The following is a 13,488-nucleotide window of genomic DNA, read 5'->3' as shown; positions in this document are numbered from 1 at the left end:
TTGATTGATTATCAGACAAGTCAGTGAAGTCAGGTCCTGAGGCCTAGGCTACTAAATGACTGTGAGTAAAGAGCAAAATAATCCACTTGTTATAATACATATTCTAATAAATGAGCCAAAGACAAGATGATCATGAGCAGCACTCACCTTAACTTAACTAACATTTCCACAGCCTAATTGTAGCCTAACCAATATCCAAACGGAGATTCAGTGAAAACAAAAATCAGACATTTTATTGATTTAGTGGTGGGCTATGCTAAGAGATGGTCGAAGTGACTTCCCTCGCGACGTTTAGAACTGCCAGGAGGACCATCAAGAGTTAAAGAGTGAAGTGTGTGCAATGCCGCCTCGGCATTTCGGTTACGTGCCATATCATTTGTAGGCAGAACTTTACCGAAATGTTTAGGCACTAGGCTACTAGGTCGTTTGGCGTAAATATAAAGCGTCGGCTTTATTACTGGCAATACATTTCACATATAAAGAGAAGGCGGTGGTATGGTCAAGTTTGCTGGAAAATGTCAGTATGAAAGGGATACCCTATAATGGATCCATGGAAAAAGTTGCTCCTTTATCAAAGAGCCAGGAATACTTCAAGACGCAAAGACGGATTATTCTCTAATTCAAGAGTGTTTAGACTGGAGAGAGAAGAGAGCCCTCAATAACCCCCCACTGGCCACTCCAGAACCCCTCTTTCTCTCTTCCCGTTCACCGTTCCCACACTGACTGACTGTGTGTGTCTTGGTTCAGCAGTGTCTTTGTGTCAGGATTAGAGAAGAAATGTGTACACTCACACATCTGTGCTAATGTTTAGTAGACACCATAATGTCCTGATTCCATGTCGGATTGAGATAATTGCTCTTGGTTTGACCCTGGGAAACTAGCTAGCATTATGCATCAGCTGCAGCCTATCTTCAACAAGCCGTATAGTGTATAATAGCATAACATGTCTCTTGCACTAGGATTAGCAGCACAGGTCATTCATCGTGATAGCATAACATGTTGACATTCCAAATCAGAAACGCTGTACACTAAGGGTGTGTGTTCCAAAGGAACCCTATTCACTATGTAGTGCACTACTTTTGACCAAGGTCCATAGGGGAATATATTAAGGATAGGGTGCCATTTCAGATGCAGCCTAACAGTTCCACTCATATCACATTCAGAAAGTGCTTCATTTGATAACATTTCATCGACGCACAGGATTGGCCGTCATACATCGATTTTACGCTCTCGTGACTCTGCGTCTGAGCTGCCGTCGAAAGACGTAACGTGCCACATTAGCTGTGAAGCTTTCAGGAAACTCACCCTAGGTCTGGTGCTTAGTAATAAAGAGAGAAAACAAGGAAGAGAAAGACAGTGTGAGAGAGAGAAAGAGAGAGTAAGAGAGAGAAAGAGTGAGGTAGGGAGAGAGTGTATGGGATCAGCAGCTGAAGGGCTCTTTCTCCATCGAGGGGGCCTCTGTTTATTTACTGTAGTACACTTCCACTCCTCTTTTTCTCTTTTTCTCTCATTCTCCCAACCTCTCTCGCTCTGTCTCATTCCCCCTCTTCCTCATTCTCTAACTCTCCCACTCCCCCTCTCTGTCATCCTCCCACTCACGTCTTCCTCCCCTGTGTTTCAAACTGTTTCTCCCACTCTCAACTTTTACCCAACTCTTCCACTCCGGGATTTCCCTTTCCAACTCCCCCTCTCTCCATTTTTATTTTCTGACTCATTATCCCCCTTTTCCAAACGTTCACTCTCTCCTCTTCTATGTGTTCTTCCATCCTGCTCCCATTCCCAAACCTTTTCCCATATGCTTCTATATGCTATGTATGATTACCAAGAGAACTATGAAGAAGAACATCTATTGTCCATTGGTTGTGGTTCCCTATGGCCATTTTTAAATGCAGTATAAACCACCACACAGCAGCATGCCAGTCAAGTTCAGAGAGTCGGCCTAGATTACATCTACACTCCATGTTTGTTTCAGTCCCCATCTTGACTCAGTTGTATATTTTGGTTAACATTCAACTTCTCTGTAATTGACCTGGTTTGTTGGTGCACTATGATGAACCGGTATGTTTCTGTGTGTGTGCCAATGTTTCCACAGGAAATGGCCCTGGTCTTAACAGGGTGAGCAGGTTTAGGCTCTGATACCTTTGACCCATATGTATTCTGCTCTAACACTGCCGGAGGCGCACACATACACACCACGCACACATGGACGGACAGGGGCTGAGGTGCAGGCTTAGTTTACCAACCACCACAGGTTGTCAGGGACACCACAGCAGCTCAGCAGCAGAATCTGTCAGTCTGTCAACTATGACCTCTTACTGTCCCAAAGCTCAACTCCTGACTGAAAAGTTGTTTTTGATCCCTCTCTCCCTCCCTCCCTCCCTCCCTCCCTCCCTCCCTCCCTCCCTCTCCTCCCTCCTCCCTCCTCTCTCCTCTCTCCTCCCTCCCCCTCTCCTCCTCCCCCCCCTCCCTCCCTCCCTCCCTCCCTCCCTGCCTCATTAAATACTATTTTCTCAATTAAACCAGAATGTGTAAAAGTTGGCACTTTGGAAATGACTCTTCGTGTAAAGTGCAGGAGAGTGAAATAATATGCCCTATGTATAATTGGACTAATAACAGGTTGGAACGAGATCCCACAGTCACGGGTTCCTGCAGGAATGGAGTTAAAGAACCTGGTATAGAGTGACTGGCTCCAGATGCTTTGGTGTGTGAGTGTGTGTTTGTGTGTGTATACGTGTGTGTATGTGTGCACATGCATGTGTGTGTGTGCATGCGTGTGCATGCAAGCATGTGTGTGTGTGCCTGCCCCAGCATGAATGCCTGCTGCAATGCAAACCATGTAGGATACAGGCACCGGGGAAATAAAGTGGTGTGTTTTGTGTCACAGGAGAAGTATGAGAAGAGTCCCTAGCGACACAGCTAGCGCTGTAAAAGGATACTCTATTTTTATCGTCTTGTGCTTATTTGGCTGTTTCCAATCACTGTGGCTCTTTCTAGAGAATCCTCAGGAGTACTGGAACTTCCAGCGCTGTCTGGATGACAGTAGAGCATCTCTCTCATTTAGACATTATCTCTATTTTAGTTTCTAAGAAAAATATTGGAGTTCAATGGTAGGTATAGTTAGGTGATTTTAATGACTACAAATAATGGACTATTTCTAAGAAAATAAGCTGAATTCAGAGATAGGCGATGGTAATGGTTTGGTCATATTTATTGAAGACAAAAACAATGTTTTGTTCTAAGAAAATAAGCTGAGTTCGATGGTAATGATTAGGTCATTTTAATGAGAAACAAAAACAATGTCAATGTTTGTGTCTGTTGGACATAAGCAGCTGGTATAGGTTTTGTTTTGAGTGCAGAGCGAAGGAAAGTATGTCGTCAAGTAGGTTGTTAGTTGTGGACCAGAGGCCTTGTCATAAGAGTGTGTGTGCATGTATGAGTATAAAGCACAGGAGGTTGGTGGCATCTTAATTGGGGAGGACGGGCTCATGGTAATGACTGGAGCAGAATCAGTGGAGTGGTATCAAATACATCAAACACTTGGTTTCCAGGTGTTTTCTCCGTTCCAGCCATTATTGTGAGCCGTCCTCCCCTCAGTAGCCTCCACTGGTATAAAGCTTGGTGGATTCTGACTGTGTACGGTAAAGCACACTCTCCAGGCCCAAAAGAATGCCTAATGAACCACACCCTCTAACCACTAACCACACTCTGTACCCTGGCTCTCTGTCTGGGGTAGAAACCTAGAACTGCTGGAGTCCATACATGTTGGCTTCCTGTGTTTTCACTCTAATGAATATATTTCCTTCATGTTTCTGGACAACACTCTGCTCAGCATGTGTTCTGTCAGGGTTTACTCCCTCAAGTGAACGCCCAGCCCTGAAGAAAAAGGCAGAAAGAAAGGGGGAGAGAGAGGGAGGGGTGGGGGGCAATCGGGCCCCCATCTCAGCGACGCCTGCCTGCACTCCCCAACCCCAAACCCACAGAGAATGGGAACGGAGAATAGAGGGAAAGAGAGGAGGATGGAGGGAGGGTACGAGGGAGACGAGAGAGGGATTGAGTGAGGGTTTATGAAAACGACCATGGATAAAGGCAATCTTTAATAAGGGGGAAATTTGAGTTTATGTGGTTACTGGTAACGGCACCAGTTGTCTAGGAGGAAGATGGGGAGATGTTGAACGACACAGTTTGTTTACCCAGAGTAGTGAACGAGTCCATATCGTCATCTGTACCCCAAATGACAGGCTAGCCAGACAGTTTGCACACACACACACACACACACACACACAAACACACAAACTCACACACACCCACACACACCCACACACACACACACACATACAAAGCCGGTCAGCTCTCGTGGCTACAATCAATTATACTGTTCCCCAAAGACTGACAACATTCTAAGCATTCTACAGACCACAACAATGGATGCCTCAGATTGATTACGGCCTGTATTGTATTCTCAAAGCATATTAGCCACTTAGCATGTTAACCTTGCATTAACCTTAACCCATGTCTCTTCTCTACAAGTACTCTGTGGGGGGAAGAATGTGGGGAATTTGTGCTGCATACCTCAGAAGTCCTTCATTAGTGGCAGGATGTGATATCACTTAAAAAACATGTATGTGTGGGTTGGGTGTCCATCTACTGTCCTTAATCTGCACTCTGCCTGGACTAACATCTACACTCTGCCTGGACTAACATCTACACTCTGCCTGGACTAACATCTACACTCTGCCTGGACTAACATCTACACTCTGCCTGGACTAACATCTACACTCTGCCTGGACTAACATCTACACTCTGCCTGGACTAACATCTACACTCTGCCTGGACTAACATCTACACTCTGCCTGGACTAACATCTACACTCTGCCTGGACTAACATCTACACTCTGCCTGGACTAACATCTACACTCTGCCTGGACTAACATCTACACTCTGCCTGGACTAACATCTACACTCTGCCTGGACTAACATCTACACTCTGCCTGGACTAACATCTACACTCTGCCTGACGTAATGTGTGTAATTGAGTAGCACCTAGAGGAGTGATGTCACTTAAAGATGCACTCCGGTGATTATTTTACTTTATCACACGTATACAGTAAAGTACACGCACTTAAAGGTAAAACAAAACAAAACATTTAGCAAAATAGTGTTTTTTAGACACAAGTGCAAACTTCATGGAGTAGGCCATTCAAGGAGTCGGCCTGATGGTGCCCTCTGATGTCATTGGCCTCACCCCTTGCTTGTGGACACAATATATGAAAGCCCCTCCCCCTTGTGCCATGTCATGAGGATACATGGACCACCTATTGAGATGTGCCTTTTGGTAAGTAAATCAGATGATAAATGATCTGAAAGGGAGACTGGAGTAGGACTTTAAGTATGGTTCATGTAAACTAGTTGAAGCTCCACAGACACCCCTATGTGTTACTCCCTTTCCTGTGTTTAATGTTAGTCACGGTCAGGGAAAGTGTCGTAATTCAACTTTCACACTCCCTAAACTATATGTCTACAAAAAGTATTTGAGGGAAAATTCCAACTCAACACAAAATGTTCTATATAAATCAGTTGGTTTGGATCAGGATGCTATCTCTACTGTAGGCTACATGTTCAGCGATCCAGTGGTAAACATTCACTTACATGAATATTTTTTTCCCTCACTGATTGTGCATTTGTTGTCTGGTTGTGTTTTTACTGTTAGCTTACTGCTAGGTGCCTGGGACTGAGAGGGCATCTCCAGTGGCGTTTTACTATGTTTACTCTAGGTCTGAAGGGACTGAGGAACAGCTGTATGTTTGTCTAACCAGATAAAAGGTGGAGACGGCAGGGTGAGATGGAGAGATGGCGGAGACAAGGAGAAAGCAGAGAGAGAGCAGTAGTGTTGTACCTGTATACATGATTATATGTACTATTATTATTATTACTACTGAAATGAACTGGATTTCATTATCCTCATTGCATTGTACTGTATCTACTGAAATGCTGTACCACTATACTGCTTTGGCAGTATCTACACATTGTATTTCATGTCAATGAAGCAATCTGAATTTGAATTTGAGAGAGAGCATAAACAGATGATACTACACTACAGTCCATGAGCAATTCATAAAAAAATTAAATCAAATGTTCATTAAATGTGCACATATGTTATAAAGCACTCGACATATTCGGGTATTATATCTTGTACAATCATCAACCGCGTAGTCTACAACGTGGTAAAAAGCAATTAAGAATCCACAAGATAATTGTTCTTTGACATCATCAGATATTTAACTAAAATGGAGATTTACAGAGCTGACTGCTTAGGGTAGCAGTGAGATGCAGAATAGGCACAGCCACAGAAGCCAACACCACAAGAGAACACAACCAACAGTAACTCTTTACAGATGAGGAGGAGACGGGGCTTTAGTAGTCACCACATTGCCTGACACAGAAACTTCTAGATGCATTTGGTTCAGTGTCTCTAGGCTGACTAAGCCTCCTTGGAGAACACAATCCAGTGGTCCTATTTGGATACAAGCAGTATGTGGTTAGACTCAAGTACTGCTACTACAGTTCATGAATGGCTGTGTCTGGGCCGACTAGGCATACTGAGGAAAAGCATTGGAGAATTCACTTGAAGTACATGCAAACCATGATCACTGTCTTGTTGATATCCTTTTGTTCTACTTCCCAGGTCTCCCTAACTGACTCACACAGAGACAGATATGTAGAGACTGTGATGGAAACCTGGAGCGGCTGATAAGGGCTGCTGTGGAGGAGGATGGGCGCGTGTGCTGGGGGGCCAAACACACACAAACACACCATGCCATCAAGCGAGTTCACCACCACCAGTCCAGAACACCCAGACGGAATGTCAACCCTATTGCTCTCAATGGAGGAGGTTCTGAACAGACCTTTGTTGAAGATAACACACAGAGGGGTGATGTTCTCAGTGGAGATGGTATCTTTGAACCTCCATGTTGGATCTCCAGGTCTGGTCTGCATTCCAAATGGCACCCTATTGCCTACATAGTGCACTACTTTTGACCAGGGCCCATAGGGTTCTGGTCAAAAGTAGTGCACTATGTAGGGAATAGGGTGCCATTTGGGATGTAACCCTGGTCTCTTAGATGGGCACAGGTCCATTATTCATACATCATGTGGGAGAGAGGGGAGAAAGGCTTCCAACTATGGTAACTGAGTCTAACTGTTCCTTAGCAGTGATCTATGCTCTGGCCCTTACATGGAGGTTTCCACCATCGCAAATTGTTTCTTTTCAACTGTTGAATGTGGCCTATATGTAACACATGGTGGTAGTAGGAGTAAGAGAATGTGAACGTCTGTGTATCTTCAAACCTCCTAGTTTGTGGTCCTGTGTGACTCTTTACAGAGGCCTGTAGATTTGGATCAGATTTTAACATGTAGCGAACTGTCAGTTGACCATTCAGCTGACAGTTTCAAATGTACCATTTCATCCTTGTTATTGTAGGGGTCCAGCTGTTGTAAACAGACCTGCTATTAAAACTGGGCACATTTCCTAACACACACATTCACTCGGCTCCCTCGGCGTCCCTTTTCGCAAGTGTTCATCTAACACTCATATCCTCATATTGTACTGAAGGAAAACTAGAGACCCAAATCGAGCCCTAACCATTCATTTACTATGAGCAATGGGAAGAAGTGATGCCAACAGAATGTTTCGTAAAATGCAACACAGAAATGCTGCTGTGGTTTTCACTTTTCAGAGACATCTGGTTGTTGTCCTTCATATTGTTTCGGACAGTGATTCCACTGGGCAAAGACGTCATAGCAACCCTCCAATTCTGATTGATCTTTTATGATTTGATTGAGATCTAAGAAACTAAATCAATCAAAATCCCTGTGTTGATTTATTTTGAACTGGACAGAAATGCCTAACAGTTAGAGACCAGACCACCAAGGTTTCTCTCTCACATGGATATTTTCCACTCTGAGATGTTTAGGAGCAGTGGAAGGCAGGAACTGACGTCATCAAAATACTTTGTAAAAACACGACTGAAATGCTTCAAAGATTTTCTGGGCCTATCTGGTAGATTACTATACTGGCACATAAATGATTGACAGGTGGTCTGAGACCACCAAGTCTCTCTAACACTGACATTTGGCTCCCGGAGAGGTTCGGAAGTGGAGGGGTCAGGGGGAACGTCCCAGGAACTGCACAGGGGAGGTTAGAGTTAGTGAACTCCCGGGAACGTGATCCGGATCCAATTCCTGGTCCAATAAGCTGGACCCGGAATAGGAGCCAATATTCCGCTAAGCTCTTCTCATTCCCAAACCCCTCCGGAATACTTCAAAACATTCCAACATTCTTCAGGAACAGTGTGTAGGTGTGATACTACAACAAACACATGTCAGCGGAAAGAATGTAGCCTAATGCTTGTTAACTTACTAAGCTCTGATCCTATAGGGTATAATGTTAGTCTGCCTTAAGCATAGTAAATGAGACATTAGCACTGAAGTCTTTCCTATAAGGGGGAATTCCTGTGGTGGAGATGGCATAATTGTGTATCTGTTCCATTGGAATGTGTGGAGCTTCTTTCCCTTTCAGCTACACCAGATAAGAGATCAAAACGCTCAGCTCCAAGGCTGTGGGTTACCATTTAATTAAAAACCACAATGCCAAATGGTTTTTGGAGGATTCATTTTTGCACATTCATAGTCTTGGCAGACAATCTAGATTCGAAGCCCAATTGCTGGGAAAAAGCGATTAAAGACACAGTCATCTATCTGTCTGGTGTCACTGGTGTGTGTGTCTCATTGTTTGGTTGTTCATGCCTGGTTTTGCAGTGTGTATATGCTGTTGCGTGCCCTCAGGCATACCATAGTAGACAGGTGGGTAGGGAGGAGGTAAGTGTGCCAGCAAGGCAATTTACAGGACCCTGTGTGTGTGTGTGTGTCACTGTCTGTCAATGTAAGTGAGTAAGCCCACTTGCACTGTCTGTCTGGTTTATATTGAGTGCCACTGTCACAGAGCGGTAGCTCAGTCTGAAGTGTCTTTCTCCCACACAACACACCTGTTCTGTTCTGTTCTCACAACGTCACCCTCTGAGCTGTCTGGATCTCCCTTTAATGAGGAGGGAGATAATTGAGCGATCTGTCATTAGCAAGGATTTCAGTATATCATTTATTATGAGAGACAGTAACCACAGTTACAATAGTATTTCTGTGTGACACAAGACAGGGTGTGTGAAAAGGTCTTATTAGAGACATCTTGTAAAAACTGAAGTTGACTCAATGAACACTCCTTATGTGCACTTTATGTGTTTGTGTGCCAGCATGCATGTACGTGCTTGAGTGCATGTGTATGAACACACATCTCTGTGTGTGTGTGTGTATGTGTCAGCCTGCAAGTGTGTGCCACATAAGTGTGTGTGTGTGTGAGGTCAGGGGAAAAGCACAGGGGGGTCTGGAGGAGGTCTGGAGTGGTGGAGGGGAGGTTTACTTTTAACCCAACAGGAAACCCTGTGGCAGTAACTCACAGAGGAGGGTGACAGGGCTCCGCATGATGCCAGGGACTGATACACCCTCCTGGGCTTGGGGCCTGGCCACCCTCCCCTACTACCACACCCTCTTCCAGGAAGAACCAGAGCAGAGTGAAGACCGTTCAACCGCCACCCACCCAGCCTTGCCTTATCAACATCCCTGGCTATCAGGGGGCTTCGGGTGGAAAGGGTCGCAAAGGCTGTTGTGGTTTAGAGCTAGATTCTCAGACCTCAATCCTGGTTTAAGAAATTATAAAATCATCATTATCACAACATACACAGAGTGCACAAAACATTAAGAACCCCCCCCCCAAGGTTAAACAATCCTTCTTTAATCTGTCTCCTCTCCTTCATCTACAATGATTGAAGTGGATTTAACAAGTGGCATCAATAAGGGATCATCACTTTCACCTGGATTCACCTGGTCAGTCTATGTCATGGAAAGAGCAGGTGTTCCTAATGTTTTGTACACTCAGTGTAGTTGAACTGAGACTGTGAATGACCACACAATAAAACAATATTAAGCAAATTGTCTCCTTTAGCGCTATAAAGTATCTTCTCTAATTCTATTCAACATATTACAATTCATGCCCTGTTTATTTATCTTTCTAGTCATTATTTTATCAGTTGGATTTTACAATAGCTCATTTGCATGAGATGAGTTTTCAGGCCATTTTGACCCTGATGGGTCCACACAGACACACACACACACACACACACACACAAATCTACCGAGACCTAATCCCGAAATCTCAGTACGGGTGGAAAAGTTCTTAAAACCACAGAATCAAGGCTTTGTTTAAGTCGTTGGTCCTATTCCTAAATCATGATAGTGTGTGAAGACAAATGTCTCTCTCCAGGTTTTAAGCTGAAATAAAGCCTGCTGTATATGATGTCAGAGGTGTAGATCAAATCTGATGGATAGAGGAGTAAAATCCCTGCTAGAGAACAGTGGGCTCTTTCAGTGGACCCATGCCGTAATCTGTCTTGGAATCAATTCATGGTTTAGGAAATCATTTAATCTAACTGCCTTTGGAATCATTCACTTTTAGTGAATAATTTCAGTAATCTACCAGCGAGTCCATTTACTTTTAGGGAATCATTTCACTTATTCACCCAGGAATATTTTTACTTTTAGGGAATCATTTCACCTATATCTGCCTAGGAATCAATGGTAAGCCTTTAGATTGGGATCTAAGGTAACAAAGGCACTGTTGAGGTAAACCATGGACTCTGTCTGTCTGTATCTATAGTCCCTATGCAGCCTGGACCCTGCCTGCTGTAGACAGACACATCACAGGCAGGCAGGCAGGCATGTCCAAAGATCACTCTCTCTTATCATCCTGTCTGTGTGGTGATAAGACCCTGAGGCTCAGACAATAACTCTGCTGCTCAGGTACGGATGTCACACTCCACACGTTCCACTCCCAGGGAGTCAGACACAACAGGAGTAGCATTATTGACAGACCTAGGTGCAGATAGTATTGGTTTTCTTTTTTTAAAATCTTGAAATAGCTGTGTTTGAGCTTGCCAGTTGCAATGGAACCCACGGAATAGTCCCAAAAGTGCAAACCCAACTCAATCAAGCAGGCACCAACTAAATCCAAAAGCAATGCTGATAGTATTGTTTTGCCTGGAGTTTCTTTGTCCATTTTCTCATAAACGGGGTAGCATCAGAGCCCAGTTGGCGAAGACGTATCTCTCCAATTGATTAAAGACAAGTTTGTTTTTTGTTTTGTTTCATTTATAGGTTGGATGAGAAGCGAGTGGGAAGGGGAGTGAGTGAGAGTGAAAGAGACAGGAGAGATGGAGAAGTGAATGATAAGGTGTCTTGTGCCAGTATAAGCACTAGAGATATATTGACTTGGACTCGGTCAACAACTGACCTCAGTTCCAGGCCCGTTGAGACGCTCATCTTACCCCTTGTTCAGGTCAAAGATGTTAAAAACAGAGATAAGTACAAGAGGGTCCACATTAAAAAGTCATGATGACCGAAGAGCTGTAAAGAAAACAACCACGTTGCTACCATAAATGGAGTTTCTTGGTATTTGTTAGATCTTTGTAGCAAAGTTCTCCTCCAATTTATCATAATGGACAATGTATGTCCAAGTCAATTATTGGCCAGGATTCACTTTTAGTAAAGATGTCTTCTGACCTCAATGAGACTTCCTGGTTAAATAAAGATTTAATAAATAAAAGTGAAATGGTGGACAATGCATGAAGTAAAGAAGTAGCAATGAAATGCTCCTTTGATTGTTGTGCCTTAAACTCCACATCTATGACTGTCAGGAAAGCAGCAGACCCAATAGAAAGTTAGGAAGTGAATATGCTTTTCTGTAGCTTTTTAGTGTCCAGTCTTTACCAATAGTTTCCCTACTGCTGGTTCCTACCATTGAAATAGTATTATTCTTTTGTACCGCTGTCTAGCATGACTGCCCATTGTTGGAGACGGCAGTAAGGAACATAGCTGTGGTTTGGAGAGGAAGAAACCATAGATCTCTTCCAAATGGCACCCTATTCCCTACATAGTGCACTACTTTTGACCAGAGCCCTATGGACCCTGGTTAAAAGTAGTGCACTATACAGGGAATAGGGCGCCATTTGGGATGCAACCCATAAACCATAGTGAGTTGGGCACGCAGATAAAACAATGTCAGAAAGATAGAACAAAGAGAGACAGACAGAGCGGACCGCACACACACTAACGTAACACTAAGGAGCGAGGAAGTTTGTTGCTATGTGAATATGGGAGACTTTTGCCAAGTTGGGGAGTGCGGTCGTGCAACCGGGTCCAGTCCAGGCAGTGTGTGTTGGTTCAGCTGTGTGTGTCAATGTTGGATATCCTCCCCTCTCTCTCTTCTGAATGCAATATGGGGCCTGGTCTGGTCTTGTGGTTAGAAAAATCTTAGTGGTCAGCTGAAAAATGTTACTGTAGTTGGGAGGAATTGTTATAGTTCGTACTTGCTGAGGCGCACACTTCATTGGGTCAACCAGTTTGCAGAAATTAGAGACGATTTATAGCCAGTTTTTCTCCTTTCATGACTCCCCCTAATCAATGTGTGCTAACTTATAATCAGTTACCTACGCAGCTTTTTAGAGGTTGCTTAAAAACTTGAGTCTTAAACATTCAATGGTATTACAGGAATCCATACTACCATCATGAAACCACATGTGAAGTGAAACAGGGCTCAGTTCATCATGGTGTTAACACCTTGTATTCCCTATGGAACTTTCTATCCAACGTCGCACAGGCCTCCAGTCTGAACCTTGACTAGTTAGACTAGGTTAACTGGGGTCACCAAACGTCCCTGCAAACAGATCAAGACATAACCCCCTCACTCCCCTAAACTCACCACCTCAACTAGGGGTCATGGAAAGTCCCTGAGACAGATCAAAATATAACCCCCCCTGAAACTCACCAGCTCAATTGGTGTCACCAAACATCCCTGAAATAGATCGAGACAGGACCCACCCTCCCAATCCACCCCCAAACCCCCAACTCATCACCCCTCCAAGTCCACTAAGTTATCATCCCTTCCTACCTTTCAACACTAGGAAGATATCCCGTCCCCAAGCCCCTCCTCTCCACTCCCCAGAGAGACCATCAATCATCCTGCTGTCATGACAACAGGGGAGGGCCCTGGGCTGGCTGATACTCCCAGGGTGTATCTGTGTTCTGTGTGTCAGACATGGTAGTAAAGTGATTGACAGGTCAGTCTACCATGGCTTGCTGTGGCTTTCAGTGATTGATGCGTTGGGATATACTGTAGTAGGATTGTTCAATGAATGCATCTGTTGATATAGGTAGGTTAATTAGGGTTCATTTAAAGTTCTGTTTAATGATTACACCCATCTCAGGCAAAGTTAGAAGTAGTTAAATTGAATCCAACTTAACATGAAACAAAAAGGTTCATCAATTTTATATTGATTCATATGTATTTAATAGTGTTTCTCCAAAGATTAAAGAAAACAAACACCA

The sequence above is a fragment of the Coregonus clupeaformis genome, chromosome 20, assembly GCF_020615455.1.
Source record: "Coregonus clupeaformis isolate EN_2021a chromosome 20, ASM2061545v1, whole genome shotgun sequence".
Lineage (NCBI taxonomy): Eukaryota > Metazoa > Chordata > Actinopteri > Salmoniformes > Salmonidae > Coregonus > Coregonus clupeaformis.
This window is presented reverse-complemented; position numbering follows the sequence as displayed.